Source organism: Artibeus jamaicensis, unplaced genomic scaffold (genome assembly GCF_021234435.1).
Source record: "Artibeus jamaicensis isolate MK-2021 breed Jamaican fruit bat unplaced genomic scaffold, CSHL_Jam_final contig_354, whole genome shotgun sequence".
Lineage (NCBI taxonomy): Eukaryota > Metazoa > Chordata > Mammalia > Chiroptera > Phyllostomidae > Artibeus > Artibeus jamaicensis.
Window position 1 is genome coordinate 10969305 of NW_026521803.1, and position 20856 is coordinate 10990160.

The 20856-nt window shown below is 40.0% G+C and overlaps 1 protein-coding gene and 1 pseudogene across 4 annotated transcripts in view; one reads left to right on the top strand and one right to left on the bottom strand.

The window, feature by feature from the left end:
* The window catches only part of ZNF521 (zinc finger protein 521), a 283177-nt gene that overhangs the window by 130757 nt on the left and 131564 nt on the right, over positions 1–20856 (bottom strand). The window lies entirely within an intron of this gene.
* On the top strand, positions 2909–4953 carry LOC119040994 (rho-related GTP-binding protein RhoN-like; annotated as a pseudogene).

Here is a 20856-nt window from a genome sequence, read left to right on the forward strand (position 1 = left end):
CCAACATAATTTCTGCTTAGTTGTTTTAAGTCTGTTTGCAAACATTTTTTAAAATTTTTGTGGGTTGTTTGTTTCAAATTTGATGTATAAATTCTAAGAGGCCAGGAACATAGCTTCCCTCCATTTCTACAATAAATTAATAATTTCCTACAATTCTCTGCTTTCCAGCTTATAAAGAACGTCTATGCATAAAACTCACATGTAACAAAACTGTGAGAATGAAGGGATCATGCTCATTTATAGATTAAGTGACCCAAGTCATGCAGGTTGTGAACACCACAGCCAACATTAGTGTTCTACCCTGCCTCCCACCCACTGGGTTTTGACCGTTTCTACTCTGATCATCTGCGGGCAAATTTACAATTGCGTTTTAGGTACATTTTGAAAGAAGGTTCTCCTTAGAATTGCATAGGCTTTGGTCTGTGAGAATGCCAGGGGTTGTATAAGACTAACTTAATACCAGTGAAGGAACTGTTTCTGGCCATCCGCACCTTAGGCCTCCCAGTTCCAGACCCTTGACCAAGATCCGTGGGCTAGAACTGGCTTCCCAAAGTCACCCAGTCTACTTGAAGACTTTCTCTTTGCTCTCAGTGTCCTGCAGTTTTATTGCCATGTGTTTTTTGTTTGTTTACTTTTCCTGCTCAATACTGAAAGAACAATTTCAATCTGAGAGCTCATGTATGTCTCTCCTGAAAATTTCCAGCAACCACTTCTTCAGTTTTTATGTATCTTACACACACTGTCTGTTAACTTCTACCAAAATACTGATTGGACTTACAGTGTATTCTTTCATTCTATCTTCTATGTATCTTCACTACTCTTTTGAGCATATTTTAAAAATGAGTTTGTCCTCCATGTTCTAATCTAGGTGATTTTCTCCATACTCTCAATAAACCATTGGTTTTTCTCTTCTCTGGCATCCAGTCTAGAGTTTTTCCTATCGAAGCTTTTAGTTCTGTAGCCATTTTTCATCTTTCATATCTCTAGTTTTAAATATAAAGTACTCTTGTTCCATTTCTACTTGGGTTTGCTTTTATAATTGTCACTCTTTTTAGTGGACATCACTTTCTGAACTTCTAAACGTACTTATTTCGAAGTCTTGTCAGACTATTCTATATAATTAACTTCTTCTGGAGTGGAATTTTGGTCTCGTAGGAGTTAGGTTTTGTTTGTTTGTTTGTTTGCTGTTTGACTAGCATCAGATTCATTCACACAATTTGGAGTCTTGGTTCCTGGCTACTAAGCCAGGCTGGCTTCTCAGGGGCCCTTCCTGTGTGTCTGCTGAGAGGCAGGCATAAGGGAGACATTGTGAGTTGAACCACAGAGCTGGCATATGGTACATTCAGTTTTAAGTCCCAAAACTGTATCTCTCTTCTTACACCTTTAACTCTCCAGCTGAAAAGTCTTAGTTCTAGGTATTGATCAACAGAAATTTTGATCAAGAAGGACTTCACTTCCTCCCCAGGCCCTGCTTTAAGCAGAGGGTCTGACTTTGCCTTGTAGAGATTAAACCCTAGTTACTGCTTCTTATTTCTGGAATGGTAGGTCAGACAACCGCTTGGTTTGTAAATTTGGTTACTGAATCTCAAAGGTGGAAAATTGCTTTCAATTTGACTAAGTCAATTTGGTTTTCTATCTTTCTATCTTATCTATCATTGCTATATGTTTGAAGAATCACAGCATGAAGGTGCAGAGCCATTTTTCCAGAATGTTCCACAGCCCTCAGTAGCAAGTCCCCTGCTTCCCCTACAATTTCACCAACCCCAAACTCAGGCAGTGGCTATCAAGAAAAAGCCAATCCCAGACTCAGTCAGGACCTTCTAAAATCAGGATGATGTACAATAATGTCATGAAAAATCCATCCCAAATATACCCAGCAGTTTCAGTAGGAAAGCAACCCTAAGATCCTCTTTCTGCAATTAGCTGCTGTTTAGTGACTTCATCATTTAGTTGTGTGACAAATCATTTAGTGACCCTGGGTCTTAGTTTCCTTCCCTGTAAATTAAAAATAATAAAGCTTACGTATTAGAGTTAATGTGAGAAGCAAGTAAGAAGCACATAAAACTGCTTAGTACTATGTCTGCACGCAGCACGCCTACATTAAACAGTGACCACCTTTGTTACTCATTACTTGACAGGTTATTATGGGAATGGAATAGAGTGGAACACTACATAAACTGTCCGGCCCAGCACAGAGGCATGGCAAAGGTTAGTTCTCACTCTTTTATATGCACTATGAAACATTAAAATTTCTTTAAACTAGAATCCACTGATTTAGATTTTATGACAGTAAACAAGGGGTAAATACTGTTTATTAAGTAAAGAGGAATAACGGAGAGAAAATCCCAAGTTAGTGACAGAGTTGGAGGGGACAAGAATGAAGGTAGAGCAGGTAAAATGTCTCAAGTTGGGTAGGGGACAGAAGTCATTCACAAGGACAGTAGCAATATGCATTACCACTCCAAGAACAAGCATATTAATTACAAATGGTGTGTATGTTTATTTAAGACCAGTAACATGTTTACTTGACAGTAACTTGTTGGCAAACAAGTGGATACTACATGTGAGTGGAAATAATAAACCTACAGCTTTCCACAACTACTCAGTACTTTAAAAATTTTACTGATTTCGTTTGGTAACTTTCCAAGTAATTCTGAATTTGTGTGAAAATAAATCACTGAACAGAGAAGGAAAATATGGATGAAACGAAATGAAAGCACTAATGATGAAAAAGCTCACTCAGACAACTCACTGAAAATGAAGAACACCAGTATCAATGTCTTGTATGGTGTAAGAACTCAATAACCAAGTGATATTAAACACAATTCCTAAACTCAAGGACTTAAAATATAATCACAGAACAGTGCACACAACCGTTGAACTGTTATAAGTATTTTGCCTAAATAACATGGCAAAGTGGTTCAGAATCAAGTGCCAGTTAATAGATGGCAAAGAGAGGGCAGGTAAAACATACCAGATAGGAACAGAGTAATGTGACAAAAATAATCACAAAAAAAAAAACCCTCCCTGGGAGAGGAAAGATGATCTGAAGTCTAAACTGTGAATGATTTCGTTGAATTCAAAACTGAGTGCAAAGTGCCTTAGTAGATGGTCAGCAAGTCGCTCACAGTCTGGGGCGGCTGCAGAAGTGAGGAGGGCAGTTCAGAGCAGAATCACAGCCCAGGAAGATTCCTGTGGCCAGCTGACCACACAGATAAAACAGGAGAGACAAAAGCCTCGTAAGAAAGAATCTGGAAAAAGATTTTTGCTTTAAATGAGTAAGTTGCATTTATTTAATCCTCACCCAAGGACATTTTCCATTGCCTTTAGGGAGAAGAAGGAAGAGAGGGAGAGAGAGAGGAGGGAGAAAGAGGAAGGGTGGGCAGAGAGAGAGAAACATTAACATGAAAGAGACACATCCATTGGTTGCCTCTCACATATGCCCCCCTCACCAAATCGACCCATGTGTGTGTCCTGAACCGGAAATCAACCCACAACTGTTTCCATGTATGGGCTCCAGCCAATCAAGCCGCCCCGGCCATGGCTGCAATTATTTTCCTTGAATTTTAGAAAAATTCTGCACAGGCCCATATTTATTTTTATAAGTAAAGTCCAAAACTCCATGAAAATATAAATTTAAGCTACTATTAACTTTGAAATTGAGGGAAAAAATGCCAAACCATCTTTTCCAGCTTTTGGGGGGTTCTCTTTTTATATTACAATAACTAGAACAACACCAAGATAGTTTATTTTCAAATGTATATCAATAGTAAAAATCAGGAAATAATTGAGTAGTAAAAATAAATCTGACTAGTATTCATTAAAAAACAAAACCCAGTGTCAAAGATGGAGTAATTTCCATGAATTATATTTTAAAAAATTCATGGGAGAAATATATTACCTTGAAGTTCATACAGCATCATTTTATTTTTTGAAGTTTAAAATTGCCTTCTAACAAATTTCCCTCATAATTTGCCTTTCTATGTACGGGAACATGATGTCTACTATTAAAAACTTGACTGGAGCCCCGGTTTCCCACGGAGAGAGGTGTTTTCTTAGTCTTACTTATTCATCCCCACTCCTGATTTCTCCTGATTCAGACACTGGAGACTCTTCCACGGCTCCTAGCTTATGTCTCCCACCACACAGACCACTCACGATCCCCAGATAGGATATCATCACCTAGATGACCTCATGGAGGTCAGTTATGGGTTCAACTGCTGTTTATTTTGATGCCATAGCAAACCTACCTGAATCAATATCCTATGGCAGCGATTTACAACTGGTGTGCTGCGAGAATTTCTAAGGGACTGGGGGTGGAGCCGAGGGGGCGCTGTGGCCGGGTGGGAGCGCTGAGGGCCCTCTGGGCGCCAGGGTCAGCAGCGAGGCGGGGGCGGGGCGGTGTAGGCGGCTGGCGGTAGCCGGACTAGGGAGGGGCACACAAGCGCGGCAGTGGTCACGGGACAGCGCCGCTGCAGGGATCTGCGGAGGACTCCCGGGCTGGGCGTTATGTCCCCACTGTGTTTGACTACACCGCAAGCTTACACAGAGACAAGGGCAGCACTGAGCTCAACACGTGGGATACTTCAGGTTCCTTTTACTACTATGATAACAAGCGAACCCTGACCTATCCTGATTCAGACACTATGCCATCTGCTTCGACCTTAGTGGACCAGAAACACTGGACAGTGTCCTCAAGAAGTGGCAGGGGGAGACTCAGGAGTTTTGCTTCAATGACAAGGTTGTGCTGGTTGGCTGTGAACTTGACATGCAGATGGATCTGGCCACACCGAGGGAGCTGTCCAAGCATCGGCTTATCCCTGTTACACACAATTAGGGCACCACACTGGCCAAGAAGGTGTGGCCGTGTTCTACAATGGAGTGCTTCTCCCGGTCCTCAGAGATGTCTTCCCTGTGGCTACAGTGGCCTTACTGGGCCGTGGCCATAGGTAGCTGCACCCTACTGACTGCCCCAGGGACTGCAGCATCCCCTCAGCCAGCAGGGCAGCTAAGCTGGAAGGAGAAGGAAGGCAAGGTACACAAGGATGGAGCCAAGGGCGCACCACCTGTGAGGAGCCTGGGAGGGGCGGAGTGTCAGGACGGGTGGTGAAGGGCACAACTGTTCCCCTGCCTGCACGCTGGCTTCCTGACCTCTGGACTCTGGCTGGGACTTCAGGGCAGGCTGAGTGAGCAGTTCTTCTAGGCGAGGGGCCCAGGGGCAGAGAGTGCCACTATTCCTCACACCTTCATCCCCTCCTGGCCACAGAGCAAGCTGAGGGAGCTAGCAGGGCAGGCATGTGGTCCAGGAGCTGGGCAGGCATCTGGGTCAGGAGCGGAGGGGTGGGGAAGCTGACATTAAGCAGTGACCTTGGTTGAGTCTCAGTATATGAAGGGTGCCTTCCCTCCCCCGCCCCCCAGTCCCCGTATCCTGGCCCTGGCTTCCTTCCCTAAGGAAAGTGTCCATTCCATGACCTTCCCTTTTCCTCTCCTCTCACTTCTACAGCTGTTCTCACTCATCCTCACCTCCAGGCAACAGGCACTAAATTAAAAGGCGAGATGAGAAGACCCTCGTCCTATATATCCGCTAGTTCTAGTTCCTCCCTCTCTTCCCCCAAAGGCCCCCAAATAAAGCCCATGCCCACGGAAATTAAAAAAATAAAACATGCAATACCTGACTATTTAGTCAGGGGCACTGATCTCTTTTTCCTTTATATTGTCAAATGAAAAATTGACAACAACCAACACAACAATAGCCATCTGGCATGAGTGAATCAAAAGAGATTATACCTATTTTTGTCAGATTGGCAAAAAATTACATATATAATTTTATATATATAAATATATATATAGTTTGGTGTGCCACAGGATGTTAGTAATTAGTTTATGTGTACCAAGAGATGAGAGCGTTTGAAAATCTCCGTCCTACAGTGTTGTTGGCAAAGTGCACTTGATAAATTCCCTTCACGGGCTGTCCATCAGACTTGCCTGCAAACTTCTCTTCCACCTGACAAAGTGCCCAAAGTCAGTGAATTGGAAGAGGCGGAATAATAGAAACTAAATGGATGCTGTAGTAAAGGTAAAAACAAAACATCACCAGAGCATGTACTTTTCTTTTTTCTGAGTTAGGACAAGGAATCTTCTTTCCATTTACCCATGTCTACAATATTTCCTTAGTTCCCAGTCTGAAGGTTTTTATGACTCATAATAGGTTCCAGTTAACTTCCAATACTGACTGTTTTATAAATCTTCGTATCAATCAAGAAAGCTGAGAAATTGAGAGTAGGGTAATAGAGTTTAAATAATGCCTTTTATAAACATAAATCCAAGGAGGAGAGGAGTATTTGAAAATTTTTTGCCTTACACCAATTTAGGGTCTATCTTGTTCATCGGTTATTCCAACAACACGCTGATTGTTTTCACCTTAACAAGGGGAACCTCCCTTCTGTCTCACTGTTGGCAAAGTGAGGAGCCATGGCTGGTGAATACTGGAGACACACAGTGGGAGAAATGAAGGAGTAGGAATATTAGGTAGTATGTTACACCACCAATAAATTGCATAATATGCCCATAGAGATCCAATCCTGAAAACTGGTTATATAATTTACAATCCCACCACAAAGCTGGAGAAATTTCTGTGAGGAAAAAATTTAGAATCTAGTAAGAGGTATTTTGTTAAGTACATAACTTTTGCCCTAAAAGCAAGTCGAGATTATGGATAGGTTTTCTTCAACTCTTAATATTGAGTATTGGGACCATTTATCAGAGGCTTGTCATAAATATCAAAAGAATATAATAGGAGCTTTAGCTGATAGTAAGTCGTAGTTTCCTTTTGATGCTCTTACAACTTATTACATGTTATGTCAGGATATTTCCATGAAACTGATGATCTCCTAAAGAACCGTAAGTTCTTTCAGGGTGGGCAGAGGGCTCTCTCTTATCCATCTCGTACACACTGGGATCCGTGCAGAATTATTTACACACGGTAAACCGGTAGGTGAGTGACTCATACCTGCTCGCTGTAAAATGAAAACCTCGCATTTCCTTTAGGTGGAGGCTCCCATGGTAGCTGCCCTTCTCCTTTCTCTAGGTCCCTACTCCATCCTTCCAACCATTCTTTGTCAAAGGAACGCTTCACCTTCCAGAAGGTAGCGCATCTTTTCTGCACAGTGCACGCCCTCTGAGTTGGGTAGTTCAGTGACCCTGCGTGTGCCCGGGCTGCTCTGCCCTTTCCCACTCTCATCTCCACCGAGATACCTGACCTCATGTCCTCCTAGACCAAACAGTTCTTTTTTGTTTCTCCTTCTCCCTGTTTTGTTTCTTTAAAAAATGTTTTAAAGGATTTTATTTATTTATTTTTAGAGATGGAGGGAGAAAGAGAGGGAAACATCAGTGTGTGCTTGCTTCTCATGCATCCCCAACCTGGCCCACAACCCAGTCATGTGCCCTGACTCGGAATCGAACCAGTGACCCTTTGGTTTGCAGGCCGGCACTCGATCCACTGAGCCACACCAGCCAGGCCTCCTATTTTCATTCTGAGTTCTGCCTTCAGCCCCTTTCACTTGAACAGCTTCTCTACTGACGTATGTCAGACCACCCTCTTTTCTCCTTCTTGTTGCTTCCAAAACCCTACCTACTGCATAAAACCTGCTGGTAACTGCACCCACACAACCTTGGGGGTGTTTGTTCTATTATTCTTGTTGTTATACTCTTCAACACTAGGTTTTGTGTGTTTCTTTAAGGATAGAGGTATGTTTCCCTAACTTTACCCATTATAAAACACACTGTGCAGCTGCAATGTATGTAAATGTTTTTAAGTGCTAGGGCTCTTTTCAGCCCTCAATTTACCTGAAATTATTTGGATTTTTAAATTTCCTTCTCATTCATCATTGCGAAATTATCTTTTAAAACATAGAACACAGTGCCCCCATATTCTCAAAGGTTCTAGTACGGGCTGATATAGGGGGTCATGAACTTCTAGCATTGAAAGGGACAAGTGAGTTCGTCTATTTCAGTTTCCTCATCAGAGACAGTGAAAGTGAGGTCCAGAGAGGTGAAGCATCCTTGCCTGCAACTCTCAGAGAGTTCTAGCAAGCATGGAATCTGGACACCATAAATTTGCCCACATTTGCACAAAGGAATTGCTAACTATCACCAGGCTGGCCCACCCTCCTGCTTCTAAACTATGGCCAGGTTGGCTCACCCTCCAAGCATATTGCCACGGGCCTGGCCCTGGGCTGCTCCTGGCCCTGGACGCTACACACCACTCTCCACTGCGGTTCTTGTGACTTCTCACTAGGTTGGCTGCCGTCTCTGGGGTTGTCCTTTCTCAGAACTCACTATACTATATTCCAAGCATTTATTCACATCCCCTTTCAAGGGTTCCTGTCACTTTAAGAACAATGTCTTCTTTCTCTCTTCTGGGCCAGTACCCAGCACACTGCCTGTCTGGGAGCATTTGTGAAGGAGTCAGATAAACTACACAGAATTCTATGGATTTCAGCCTGTTGTAAGTATGCCCGAGAGTGAGTGTTTTCAGAAAAACGTATTGGAGGGAACCAGATTGCTGCCACCAAACATGCTTACATTCGGCATCACACAACCAGGTAAGATCTTCTAGTCCCAGTTCTGAGTATCCCAGAAAGAGAAATATACAGACCCGAAAAAAGTCTGCATAGTCACTATCAATAACATGCCTTATACAGCTGGTGTTTCCCATATAAAAAATGTAACTCGATAACACACGGGGCCCTTTCCCGACAGGGATTCTGCTCCAGGAGAACTCTGCTCCAGTACAGAACAGGGAGGGGAAGTGCCAGCAAAGCATGGCCGTGTCAAACTTCACATTTTAAATAGAATCTGTGCAAAATAAGCAGTGTGGTTTTTTAGATGTTCTTTAAAAGTCCAGGTGATACATTGGTCATTTGAGAGATTTTTTTAAATTTCATTGTTGAATATCTTTACGAGGCATTTGAGATATTCCCAGTTTTATTCCTGCCAACACCTCACCATCTTAATACGTATCTAATTCACTATTTGCGGGTATATTTGATTTTGGAAGGTTTAATTCGTTGCCAAGAGAAACATGAAATAATATCTGAGTTTGCTATTGTGGGACCAGTGCCCATGCACAATGCCTGTTACAGGTTTGAAACTCAATAACTATTGAATGAATAAATGAACTAGACACAAATTAATCTAAACAGTGTAACGTGCCTGTTTTGGAATGTCTGTTTGAGAATGATTTAAATTTGGTATAGCATAGTAATTTCAATCCAGACTGAATTATGGTGCTAAAAGTACCTGTCTTCTATCAAAACAACTTCAATTTTCCAATACTACCAGAGATAGACATTCAGCCTAGAGGGCTCCCGGCCAGTCTTTCAGCTCTCTTATTTCATCATTTACTCCTCCCTCCAACCCTTCCTGCTGCCTACCCTTTCTCTTTTCTTTCTTCTGCTCCCCATTACTTTTCTTTTATCCTCATCCAAAGTTTTTTCATTGCTTTCAGAGACAGGCAGGAAGGGGGAGAGAGAAAGAGAAACATCTATGTGACAGAGAAAAATCAATCAGTCACCTTCTCGTACGTTCCTAGACCTGGGATCGAACCTGCAACCTGGGCATGTGCCTTGACCAGGAATTGAGCCCATGATCTCTGGGTCCATGGGATGATTGAGCCACACTGGCCAGGGTACCCCTTCTTACTTTTTAAGAGAAATGATCTTTATTCAATTCACAATTAAATATATTTATGATTTCTTTACCAAGATACAGCTTTGATTACAACTCATTTTTGCTTTCTTACTGTAAGCCAAACTTATAAATTCAAAATACCCCCCAAAATCCTTAGATTTATCTTCAGTTGAGCATGTTAACATCAAACCTCATTAAGTTAGGTTTATCAATGCCACTTTGATGTCTAAATCATGGTGTATCTTTGCTTTTAAATATCTCCCAATCACTTACTTATTAGTAAAATGTAAAATTGTACTAATATCTTAAAAGTAAATCAAGAGGTTGTACATCTAAATTATAAATCCTGTGTAAATATAAAAACAAAAAAAATGTTTTACCACTTTTCTTTCCTCAGAATGTAAATATGTTTGATCCATATAGAACATTGCCAGTGGGTTTTAAGCCAACAAATAACAGCCCTTTAAAATCAACTGCCTCTAAAACTGTTCACTTTCTTCTTGAGCGTAGGGGGAAAGCATCCTATTCTGGTATGCATTTACTTGGACTTTCATTTACAATTTTCAACTTTCTTAATATTTCCCCAAGATTTTTGTGTTCCCCTGCTCCCATGATATGTTGCAATCCAAAATACTGGTGAACAGTTTCCATTTCCTCTCTATAGTAACTTGTTCCACCTACACACTCCTATATTTGTATGTTTTCCTACCTTTCCTTCCTTTTTTTATATTATTATTATTTTATTTTTTACTTATTTTTTTAATATTTTATTTATTTATCTTTAGAGGGGAGGGGAAGGAGAGAGAGAGAGAAGCATCAATGTATGGTTGCCTTTCGTGCGTCCCCTGCTGGGAACTGGCCTGCAGGGAACTGGTCTGCAACCCAGGCATGTGCCCTGACTGGGAATTGAACCACGATTGTCTGGTTCGCAGGCCTGTGCTCAATCCGCTGAGCTACACTATTTACTTATTTTTATTTTAGAGAGGGGGAGGGAGAAAGAGGGAGAGAAACATCAATGTGTGGTTGCTTCCTGCATGTCCCCTGCTGGGGACCTGGCCCGTAACCCAGGCATGTGCCCTGACTGGGAATCTGACCAGCAACCCTGATTCACAGGCTGGTACTCAACCACTGAGCCACACGGCCAAGGCTACTTTTCAAATTTATTATTTTCTGATACTATCTATAACCTCATAGTAAATAAAGTACTATTTTTATCTTTGTGGTCTTTACACTCTCGTGGTTTCTTGGTTTTCAATATACCCTAGGTTTGTTTCCATATTTGATTATGCTTTTCCATTTCATCCACTTTGTGGATATGTGGTGACTTATTTGGGTGAATTTTGGCAGAATGGTCCATAAATCTACATTATATAAAGTTATTCTAAGTTATAACAATAAGTTAATTGAAAAGCATTATATATGAAATTCTATGAGTGTGCACATAGGGACATGTGTAGACTTCTACACAGATGTCATATAAATGATGTAGCATATAAAACAATAGTGGGTGTTCCTGTTCACCAAGACCTTTCAGATAACACACATTGTTTGTTCTTCACAATAACCCTGTAAAGTAGGCAATATATGGATTGGGCTCATTCTAGCCATGAAGAAACAGAAGCTTAGGAAGGACTAAGATCACACAGATCCTCTGTCAACTAATATTTAAATTCATTTGTTTCTGGCTATTTTTTTTGCAAAGCACAATGTTTTCTAACACAATGTTATGCTGCATATGCTTAAACTCCCCATACACATAATGGCAATCTCCGTATAACAAAATTTTCAGAAGCAGTTGCAGGCTTGCTTACATAAGACAATATTTAACTCGACATACATTTTTTTGTCTCATTACAGAACTTCATCTGCCACTCAATTTCTTTATGATGTGAATTACATGGTATATTACTTACTTATGAGGCACCTTATGGTATACTTATGGGTGGTTCTGAGAAACTGTATAACCATTTAGTTCTCAGAGAAATATTTCCTTCTTTATTGCTTTTTCCACTTGTTTTAGTCACCAGGTTTCCATTATTTACAACTGTTTACTAAGAACCTATGATGTGTCAGGAACTCTCCTGAGAAACATGGAGGACACCAAGCCACACTTGCCCCCTTCCCTCTGTCCAGCTCGGTGCTCCAGCCACGCTGGCTCCAGCCCTTCAGCCGGCCGGGCATGCTTCTGCCTCGGGACTTCTGCTTTGTTAGTTTCCTTTAATTCCTTTGCTCTTCATGCAGATATCTGCAAAGCTAACTCCTGTCCTTTCATTTGCTTCTTTCCATGAACCACTTCATTACTCCACCAGTGCATCTGTTATGGTACACGTTCCATTCTGCTTCATATTCTGTTTATTGTTATGTACTCATTTTTCCCTAGTAAACAGAAAGCTCTCAGAGGGGCTACACAAAAACATACATATGAGGTCTGTCAGAAAAAGTCTAACAATTGTTAATACAACAAGAATGGTTCGTGTGACATCAATGGAACCTGGCAGCCAAGGAGAGTGGACTGAAATGCGCATGTGTGAATAATGACAACTTCACTGTACTAGTCAGTGAGGGCAGTAGATGCCGCTGAGTGAGTACTGTGTGGCCGTCACATTCAAAATGACTGAGTAACTAGAGCAATGAATCTGCATCAAATTTTGCATTAGGCTTGAACATTCCTCCATGGAAACTATTCAAATGATTCAGAAGGCTGCACCTATAGACAACTGGTGATTGACAGCTTCATCAGGACAACATGCCCACTGGTGCATTGCATCTCATGCAGAGCTTTCTGGTGAAACATCGTATCACCCAGGTGGCTCAGCCCCGCTACAGCCCAGACTTGGGGCCCTGTGACTTCTGGCTTTTTCCCCAAAGTAAAAATCAACTTGGAAAGGGAAGAGATTTCAGAACATCATTGATGAGACTCAGGAAAATACAAGGGGGCAGGTGACAGTGATTGGGAGAACTATGAGGTCCCAAGGTGCCTACTTTGAAGGGGACTGGGGCAACATTGTCCTATGTACAATATTTCTTATATCTTGCATCGTCTTCAATAAATGTCTCTTATTTTTCATAGTACATGGCTGAATACCTTCTGGACAGACATTGTATATTCAAATAACTAGACTGATTTTCTTTACAAATCTGATAGCCTTATGCCTTGCACACAGCAAGACATTAATAAATCTATTATCTTAAATTGAGGTACAAAAAAGAAAAAGCTAATGCTACAGATTAATGTTCCCCAAAGTGTGAGATATGCACCACCTTAACTATAATGTATAGATATTGCTCTTCTAATTACACACAAAAGAGAAAAGCCTCACTAAGAAACTAGTATGTCTTTAATACCCCTGCAACATTTGACAAACTTACTTGTAACAAACAATAACAGGTTTCAGGCCCACAAACCTTTGCAGTAATAGTATATAGGTAGAGTTTATAAAACATTATTTTGTATTCATCGTGTGTTATATGTGTCATCTCTTAATGATGAGTGATAATGATTGTATATTTATGATGCTGAATATTGCTTTTTTGTTAAATCTTAAATATTTACAAAGTACTTGTAACATTGGTAATATATAAAGATTAATTATGAAACACCTGTGTGTCCAGTTTGGCTACCCATGTGGTCTCAGACAATCCATTACTTTCTGCCTGAATTTGCATTTCCCAAATTAACAATAAAGATATTTTTACATGTTTACTGGACCACGTTTTCTGTTAGTGAAATACCTATTCATGTTAATTTCCCATTTTCTTTGCTTTCTTCTTTTTCTTTTTAATCCTCACCTGAAGATACGTTTGCTGATTTAAAAGCAGAAAGGGGAGCATGGATGTGAAAAAGTAATAGTGATTGGTTTTCTCTCATTCACCCCCCCATCTGGGGATCAAACCTGTGACCTACTACAAGGAACTGATCCACCAGCCAGGGCAATTTCCCATTTTCTTACTTGGTGGTTTGTTTTCTTACTGACTGTGGTTGTTTCCTATACACTTAGGAAACAAATAACTTTTCCTTATATGCATGTCATAAATATGTTTTATCATATGGTAGGTTTTATTTTTGCTCCTTTATGGTTATTTTGGTAAAGAGAAGTTATTTTTAATGTAGATGAACATATCAATCATTTCATTTGTGATTCATACTGTCAAGGTCTTAATTGAGAAATTTTTACCTAACCAGCTGCCACTAGTGCCAGTCCTGAAGTCACTTACCAGGGGGTTTAGGACATGACAAGGCTGCTTGTTTGAGATTTTAGAAAAGTAGGCAGCATGAACCAACACAGACCATTTGTATGGCAAAGACACTGGAAATGGCTTGGGTGGGCCCCCAAATAGGTGGGTTGGGGTCTCAGGGAGTCACCAGGGTGGGCCAAACAGTGTAAACAGGTTGATGGAGACTCAGATAGGGTCTGCCTGCCTGCCAGCTCTCTGAGGGGAGGGCTCAGCAAAGGAACAATAGTCTCTGCCAGTGCTTCTGTCTGGGAGACAGCTGCCACGCCAGCCCTCACCCTGCTGTCAGACTATTCAGTTCTTTCCTGTAAGTCCAAGGCACCTTTGGGGTTGTTGCCCCAGTGCTAGAGCTCAGAGTGAGTCTGAGTATACCACTGAGTTGATCCATTAGGAGGAATGCCTGGGGCCCTGGCTGGGTTACTTGGTTGGAGCATCATCCCATTCACCATAAAAGGTTGTGGGTTTGATTTACAGTCAGGGCACATGCATGGGTCATAGGTTTGACCCCCAGTGGCGGTGTGTACAGGAGGCAACCCATGTTTCTTTCTCACATTGATGTTCTCTCTCTCTCCCCCTTTCTCCCTCTCTAAAAATCAATAAACATATCCTCAGGTGAGGCTTTTTAAAAAAAAAGGAACATTTGGGGCTCCAGAACCCCTCCCACTCCCTCAGCCAAAATCCCTGCTGGTTTTCACAGCCAGAAGTTACGGGGACTTCTTTTCCTGGCACTGGATCCCTGGACTAGGGGGCGTGGTATGGGCCTGGGACCCCTCCCTCCTAGAAGGGTCTCTGCAGCTGAGATACCCCTCTTTTAACCATTATACATGGGTATGGGAACAGCCCGTTCTGCATCTCCACCCCTCTTACCAGCATCTATGTGGCTTCTTCTTCATATTCTTCATTATAGGAAGAATATGTTCTGCTAGACTGCAGGTCTTCTGTTCAGCTAGACTGCAGTGGTTCTGAAAGATGGTTGTTTTGCAGTTTAGTTCTGATTTTGATGTGGTTGTGGGAGGTTCCAAGTACTGCATTTACCTATGCCACCATCTTCACCAGATGCCTCATATAAGATTCTTTTGTGTCTATTATAAATGAGATTATTTTAAAACTTAGGTTCCCTAACATTTTTTGCTGGTGAATAAAATTCTAATCAGCTTATGTGAATTGATTTGGTAACTAACAACTTTGCTAAAGTTTTATTCATTGTAATAATATGTCTTTAGAATTTGGGGGTATTGTTCTATATATATGTATAAGGCCTCCAAATGACAGTTTAATTTGTTTCTATTCAATTTTGTTGCTACCTTTTTAAATAATTAAAATAATTTTAATTATTTTAATTGTTGGCTAGAGCAACCAACAGTCCTTATTAGCAATTTTATTATAAAACAATTTTATTAATTTTTCACTAATTATAATGCTTGCTGAAGATAATATTTTAATAGCCATTATCAGGGTAAGTAAATTTCTGCTTATTCCTAGTTAACTGTCTTTTGTTGTCATTGTTGTTAATCATAAAAATATGTTGAATTTATATTTTTTTCCTCCAACTTGAGATAAACATATAATTTATCTACTTTAAACTGATGTTAAATTTAATTGATTTCCTAATATTGAGCCCAGCTTACATTCCTGTGTTAAAACCATTCTAATCTTCTTTTAACAGTGAATTTGTTAATATTTTGTTTAAAAATTTAAAATGTAAAATTGACTTAAATTTTTATTTTACTATCATTGTCTGGTTTTGATATCAAAATTATACTGGACTCATTAAATGAATTGGAGTTTTTATTCTTTGTATTTTTTGGCATCGCTTTAGAATTATGTGTATATTCTGGTATTTTCATTGTGGAAAGGATTTCAACTATTTATTAAACTCTCAGATGTTTATGGAATCATTCTACTTCCTTTTTCTTGAGTCAGCTTTGGTAACATATTATTTGAAAATTGTTTCCATATAATAAAAATTATCCAGCTATTAGTATAAATTATTCATAATATTCTTATTCTTTTTACCTTGTGCTTTGTTGGTACTTCTTGTAAAACTTTAATTGAGAAATAATATATGTAGAATAATCTTCTGCACACTCTTTAGTGCATGCTTGGTGAAATTTCACATATGTATGTATCGGTGTAACTACCACACAGGTCCAGACATGGAACATTTCTAGGACCCAGATGAACATCTTTAGCTCCTATCCAGTGGTACCATCCCAGAACTAATCATTCTTCCTTTGACCGTCTTTGATCAGTTTTGCCTGTACTTAAGATTTCTATGAATGGAGTCATGGAGAAGTATGTGTCTGGTTCCTTTCTTCAATGTTACGTATATGAGTCACCAGGTCATTTTAGAACAGCTGTTTATTCTTCTTTATTTCTGCACCATATTCTGCGATATTAATGGGATAAATCCATACCATTACACTAGTGTATCTATTCATTCTATTTTGACAGATAGTTTGAATGACTCTGGGCTTGAAGATTACATGCAAAAGCTACTACGAATATTCCTGTTCATAACTTGTGGTGGACATAGGCACTCACTTCTCGGAGAATCACATCTAGGGGTATAATAGAAAGGACACAGAGCAGGCTAGAATTCAACATTAGTATTCACTGCTCAATAAGTTTTTAAAGCAGTTGCACAAAATTGTACTTGCACTAGTAAAGTAAGAGTAAAGTCACTAGTAAAGTAAGAGTTCCAATTTCTCTTCATTCTTGCAAAAAGAAAAAAAATAACTTTGCATTCTTTTTTATTTCAGTCATTCTGATATGTGCAGTGCTTCTCTTACTATTTTTTAACCTTCTGCACATGTGAAGTTATGGCTACCCTTTAATTATTAATACTGTTTCTGGTTTCATTTTTACTTGATCAAACTCACCAGATTAGCTTATACAGTTTGTCAAAACTGACTTTTCAATTTGTTGGCCTCCATGTTGTTTTCTCTTTCATTCTTTTGCTCTGAATTTTATTATTTTCTTCCCTTTTACATTTTTATGGTTGTTTTGTGACTCTGGTCCAAATGTCCTAAGTTAAATGTTTAGCTCATTGATATTACACCTTTTTAAAAATGTTCAAATAATTTTGTGTTAGTATCTTACCCTCTAATTACTGCTTACTTATATCCCAGAGGTTTAAAAATGTAGTTATGTTTCAGTTTTAAGTATTTTCCATTTCTATCTTATGCCCTCCTTGTTCTATGTGTTTTTAACTTTAAAATTTTGGGGTTTTTAAAAAGATATCTTTTCCACTTATAATGTTTTTTATTATGGTCACAGAATGCAATCTGTGTGAACCTGAACTCTTCAATATGAGACATAACACATACATAGTAAGCTGCTGTAATCTTAAATGTGTTGCTTGACGAAATTTTATATATGCATATACCCAGCCTTGATATGGGAATTTTTACAGGATTCCTCCTGCCACTCCATCTCTTTATGATATGAACTGCACAATATATTACATACTTATAAAGAGTCATATGTTCTATTTACTCACTTCATGGCAGGAAGAGAGTAAAGGAACCCACTTAGTTTATAAGGACAAGACTTGGCTTGGAGAATGGATGTGGCTGGTGTGAACAGAAAATGCCTAGGGAGTGACTGGCCGGGAAGGTTAGAAGAATAAGCCATAGGAGGTTGAAACGGAGTTTCACACAGGCATGACTGGAAGAAAGCCGGAACAAGACAAAAATTGGAGAAAAAAATTATGATTTGATTTGCTCAAAGGGCTCGGAGAATGCCCAACTGGTAATGTCAAATGGGGAACTGAAAAATCTGAGACTGGGATTTAAAGAGGTTAAAAGTTGAAATTTGGTATTTTAGTCATCTGTACAGGCTAATAACTAGGAAACGAGGGTGAGAGTAAGAGAACGACATTAAGAATGGAATGTTTAGAAATGTGCACATTTAAAAGGTGAAAAATGTAAAAGGTGGTAACAAAGTACCAATAAAGGAACAAGCTAGTTAGACTGTTTAAAAGCCTTTATCAAGGTTCTCATATGCCGGGCTGTTAACATTCTGGGAATACAAAGTACATCTAAGAGAAATCCACATCAACATTACACAGTGAGTGGAAGAAAACAGTAATAAGAAATCCAGAAGGTAGCTTTCAATTTTCCTTCGTTCTTCAAAATCACCTTGAATATATATTTATTAATCTTTACCTCAACACAATTTGAGCCAAAATGTAAAATGCCTACATAGAATTCTACCACTGCAAACTCTTTTGGCCTAATACTCAAAATACAAATGTTATGTGCAATTCAAGATGCATGGCTGTATACAAAAGCATTCCTATTTTTGAATTCTATATTCTAAAATGACACTGTAAACCATATTAAAAGGATCAGCAGAAAATCCAGAACTGGAAGCACAGAAAAATCCAGGCACAGTAGTGGCAGCACTTGAATAACAGGGGCAAGGATCAGTGTTAGGTAAGCATGGAATAGGGACAAAGAATGGATATGAGGCAGCTGCTTCCATGTTCCACACCCTGCTATTTATGCCAGAGGTCATTAACTCCCTGTTCTCGTACGTCGTAGATGCCAAATGAATATTGAGCACAACAACAATAAATCTGAAAGCAGATTGAACTTGGCAAAGCAATTCAGTCTATTTCAAGAGCATCTTAAATCTTACAAATTTATTTGGCCATGTAAATTTCCTACTTAATTTAAAAATATTGTTTATTTAGAGGGAGCTTAACTCATTTACTTTTATTCTTTGAACTCAGCAAAACTTAGTATCAGCAATTTAAAATATAAAAACTTGAAAGCTTTTTCCAATCTCATATGAAAATTTCTATTATACAAAAAAAACAAAAAAACAAAATGAAACAAAACAAAAACCAGAACTCTGGGACTTCATAGATTCTGAATTGGCACCATGTACATTTCCATTTTCAGTATAAGAACAATGAGGAAAGAATACTGACTTCAGGACATATTGAAGATGGTATTTTTAACTTTTTAAAAATTGATTTGAGAAACAGGAGGGGGGAGGGGGAATGGGAGGGAGGACACAGAGAGAGAAACACTGACCTGTTGCTCCGCCCCTTTATGCATCCGTTGGCTGCTTCCTGCACATACCCTGACTGGAGATGAACCTTCAACTTTGGCACATCAGGACGACACTCCAACCAACTGAGCTACCCAGCCAGAGTGAAAATGATTTTCTAAATGTTAGAAACTTCAAGCCTTGTAGCTTAATTTAATATCTTTAAATCATATCGAACTTTAAAGCATCTAAGTTCTGTTTGGTAAATTTATTTGTATCTCCACATATTAGTTATTAGATATACCTGCATATACATCCAAGGACAAAGAACACACTATTTTGTCCCATTCATTTATTCAACTGATATTTATCAAATACTTATAATAAGCATGCTGGGTGCTCAGAGGTAAGAAAGGGGAAGAAGGAAATAAACAATAAATAATTACTTTTTTAAAAGAAATATAAAGAGGAGACTAACTTAGGTAAGATTTTCAGGGGAGGCCGATCTGACAGATGAGAAAGAGCCAGTGCCCCAGAGGCTGGTTCGGAATAGCAGCCCAGGTGAGGAAGCAGCCCGTGAACCATGAAGGCTCCGAAGCCATCTCTACTCAGGGGCCTGGAGGCTGGGGGGCTGGGCAGGGTGTGTGAGGACAAGCCTCTCTGCACAAGGTGGGAGCGGCTACCACTGCCACACTGTGAATGGCCTCACGCACCCATGAGAGGTTGAGATTCAGAGTGATATGGGACGCTACTGAAGAAATTCAAGTGATTTGATGTTAATATACATGTCTATAACATTCTGGCCAACAACAGTATGAGGAACGGATTCAAAGCAGACAGACGATGAAGGAGGGGAATCCAGTAAGAGGCTACTGCAGTATCCATGCAAGAAATGATTTCCTGCTAGACCACACTGATGGCTTTGAAGATGGAAAGAGTGACTGGGAAAGTTGCTGGAAGTGGAATCAACAGTACTTACTACTAGATCAGATGTGGGGAATGAAGGAAAGAGAGGAAATCAGGAATGGTTCCCAGGTTTTTTGCTTGAATAATTGGGTATAGGGTGGTTCCCTTTACTAAAATGATGGGAGTCTGGGAAAAAATGGGCTTCAGCAGAAAGACTCAAAGGTTAATGTGTATATGTTGCATTTCAGAAATCTAAAAGAGATACAAATGACGATATCAAGCTGTCAATATGAGACAGTGATCTGATACTACAAAGGAAGCTAGGCTTAGAAGAGAAATTTGGGAATTTTTAGCATAGGGTCACTTACAGCCACATGAATAGATGAGATGCCTACTGAGAGAGTAGACAGAGAAGAAAAAGAGAGCTGAAGATGAGCATCAAAGAATCCCCACCCTTTCAGATCAGGCACCAAAGGAAAACCTCTACAGGCAGAAGCAGGAAGAAAAGTAGGAGGGGGTGCTGCGAAGTCAGAGAGGTGCGTGTTGGGGAGAAGAGCTGTCCACTCTGCCCAGTGCTGCAGAGATGAGGGAGAGAAAGGGCTTTCTTTGGAAGCAGGAGACCACCGGCAACCTTGGTAGGAGCAATTGCAACCTGTGTGGGAAAGCAGCCCTTGACGTGAAGAAGGGCAGTGACAACAGACTGGTCCGTGTTCACTGCATCTATGCCAGGGTAAAAAAATGAATACACTCAGAACACACCTTTATTCAATACCTTCTAGGTTCCAGTCACTGTGTCAAGTGGCTCCTGAATGCAAACAGAGAGGTGGCCAGCTGTCCTGCCATGCTGCCGTATATGGGAAAAGGCTCTGGGAGAGCCACCAGCCAGGCCCAGCTCCATGGCGTGATCCGTGGTGGCCTTTGCTACGATGGGCAGGCATTTACCATGGGTATTAAGGAATGCGACTGAGTAAGTGCTTGCCCCAAGGAATTCATGGGGAAAAAAAGACAACTGTAAAAAAGATAAGT